This window comes from Lupinus angustifolius, chromosome LG10 (assembly GCF_001865875.1).
Source record: "Lupinus angustifolius cultivar Tanjil chromosome LG10, LupAngTanjil_v1.0, whole genome shotgun sequence".
NCBI lineage: Eukaryota > Viridiplantae > Streptophyta > Magnoliopsida > Fabales > Fabaceae > Lupinus > Lupinus angustifolius.
In genome coordinates this window covers 7,829,945-7,833,178 of record NC_032018.1, presented here as the reverse complement: position 1 = coordinate 7,833,178, position 3,234 = coordinate 7,829,945, and the positions used below count along the sequence as shown (strand labels likewise).

Below are 3,234 nucleotides of genomic sequence, written 5' to 3'. Positions count from 1 at the left end.
ATTACATCATCCATCATTGATATATATTACTTTTACTTTTTTTTCTCTCTATAAATAATAGATGCAGGTAAAAAAAACATTTTATTAAACGTGTATATATATACATATATTAATGTCATTAAATAATGTCTTATAAAGTTAGAAGAGTAGTAGCACTACTCTTGTTTCTCTTCTGAGTTTGTTTCCTTTCTTGCTCATGAGCGATGTCTATTCCTATTTCTCTCTCTTTCATCCTGAATCACAGGTTTCAGAGATTGTTATGACTACCAACCTCTCTCTCTATATATGTTCAAGTTTGAGCCTTTGTTTGTTCAAAATCTTTTTCTCTGCTAAACTTAGATACTGAATAAACTTTTCTTTTCTCTTCTGTCATTGGTTCCGTCTTTGCTTCCAAAAGCTTTACAATAATATACCAAACATTGTTACAACCTTTCTCTCTTGTTTTCATATATCTCTTTCTCAGATCTATCACCAACCTTTCTGCATTTTTGGTTCTAGTTTAAAATGAGTAAATAAGAGTTTTTGAAGATTCGGGTAAACTATATCACTTATATCTCTTTACCACTTTCATCAAATCCACCACTTTCTTTCTCATTTCATCTATTATTTTCATATTTTTACTTCATGACTGTAAAAGTTTTATTTTTTATTTATGGTAAAGAAAGATATATTTTTATTCTAATCTTAATTCTTCATGTTTACAATGAAATGAAATTTTCTCTTTACTATTATTTGGTTTTGGGATTGTTTGTGCAAGCATAAATGTACTCTTAAAGTGAATATACACTGTGAAGGATGTAAACAGAAGGTGAAGAAAATCTTACAAAAGATTGATGGCATGCTTCTATCTATTATATTCACTGTACTTGCTAGAAAACAAAACAATGATGTTACCCTCTTGATCCATATTTTCCACTCTTAAAAGCTTTGTTTTTTCTTCTATTATTATCTTAAGAAAACAAATTTATATCACTATCCATCTCTTTGAATCTTCTATTTTTATACAACCATATCTAGGTTAAATCTTTAGTTGATTCAATGGGTCATCTTTGCAGGGGTATTTACCACAGAGATAGATGTTGAACAAGGCAGAGTCACTGTTTCAGGGAACGTGGATCCTGAAGTTATCATCAAGAAGCTTACAAAGTCAGGGAAACATGCAGAACTATGGGGGTGCTCCTAAAGCAAACAATAACAATGGCAACAACAACAATAACCAGAACCAGCTTGCGAATCAGATGAAGAACATGCAAATTGACAATGGCAAAGGTGGGGGAAATACTAAGGGTCAGAATCAGAAGGGTGGAAATGGAAACAACCAGCCCAAGGGTGGTGGTTGTGGCGGCGGCGATGGTGGTCAACAAGGACAGAATAATCCACAACAGCAACAACAACTTCAGCAGTAGCAACAACAACTCCAACAGATGCAGCAGCAACAATAGTTCCAGAAGATGCAGCAGCTTCAACAACTTCAGAAGATGAAAGGGTTTCAAGATCTGAAACTTCCGGCTCAATTCAAGGATATGAAAATGTTGCCTCCAAATCAGAACCCAAACATGAAGAATGTGAAGTTCAATTTGCCTGAGGAAGATGATGACTTGTCTGATGATGATGTAGACGATCTTGATGATGACGATTTCGATGATGAGTTTGATGATGAAATGGACAATCCTCGTCATCCTCCTACGAATAACATGAAGCTTCCGCCGGTAGGTAAAGGTGCTCAAATGATGATGATGAATGGTATGATGAATCCACAAATGATGAATGCTCCGAAAGGTTTAAGGAATTGTGGAGCTATGCCGCATGAGAATCATTCACAAATGATGAATGCTCAGAAGGGAGAGAAAGGTGGCGGTGGCAATGGGAAGAAAGGTGGTGGTGGAGATGGTGGCAGCGGTGGTGTTATGCCCGTTCAAGTAAATGATGGAAAAAATGGAAATGGAGGAAAGAAAGGAGGTGGTGTTGCTGGCAGCACTAACAATCAGCCCCAGGGTGGGGGAAACAAAAACAACAGTAACAAGAATGGAGGTGGAAACAACAACAAATATGGCAACAATGGACATGGTAGCGGTGGCGATGACAATATGGGTAAAAAGGGAAATGGAATGATAAGAGAGGGAATTGTTCAACCTATGAACAATGGAATGCCCAACATAGGTAATGGTGGTGGTGCTCATCCTAGCATAAATGGGGCTAATGTGGGCCCTATAGGTAACATGAGCACCCCAATGGGAGGACCCATTAGCACTAACATGCCAATGCCAATGAACCAAATGGGGAATGTCCCAGCTGTCCAACGTTTCCCAACAGGTGCATCTCCTGGTGGCATCGACAACTGATACTTTCCAGGTGGTAGTCCAATTATGATGATGCTTGGAAACCTTGATCAACAACAACAGTATATAGCTGCTATGATGAACCATCAAAGGGCAATGGGGAATATGAACCAGCAACAATTGATGTATGCTCGCCCTCCTATCCCAATGAATTATATGTATCCTCCACCTTATAATTATCCTCAACCTGCTCTAGAATCATACAATTATTTTAATGATGAGAATACTACTTCAGCCTGCAATATCATGTGAAGGAAAATGGGACAATGAAAATGGGTTTTAATTTTACTTTGAACTTTTAATTTTCTTTGGTCAATGTTTATTTTAAGTTACCATAGGGGGAGTAATTTATAAAGCTTATAATATATTATCTTCTCTTAGGGAGTATGAGATGTAACTTGTTGGGGTTTTAAATGGGAGGGGTTTAATTTCCTCCATTGTGAGATGTTTATATGTGTTCATATGTTGCAAACAAGAATAAAACAATGAAATAAAAATCAAGAAAACAAAGTAGAGAATGGGGTGTGAACAAAACAAAAATGTCCACCTCTCTCATTTCTCCCAAAAAAATGCCTTCAGTTTTTTCTTCTTCACAAATCATAATCTTTATCTTAGGTAATTCTTTTTCATTTCTTTTGGCACGCATAGTAATGTTCAAATTATTTATTAAAGAATGCTCAACATAGCTTTTGGACCTTATAAAATTTCATAGTGTCCCTTATTTCAATGTGATGAAATCATGGATGTTTGTGTGGTGGAGTGCACAATGAAGTTGGGCAATTGAAGGTTAAACCTATCCAAACACAAATAGTGGTTTTTTTTTGCTCTTGTGATAAGTGACTGGGCCACCACAATATTTTTGTGATAAACACCAAATTCCTTTGTCAAAAGTGAA

The 3,234-nt window shown here is 36.3% G+C and overlaps 1 pseudogene; it reads left to right on the top strand.

Annotated features, from left to right (window-relative positions):
- On the top strand, positions 734-2,641 carry LOC109357996 (annotated as a pseudogene).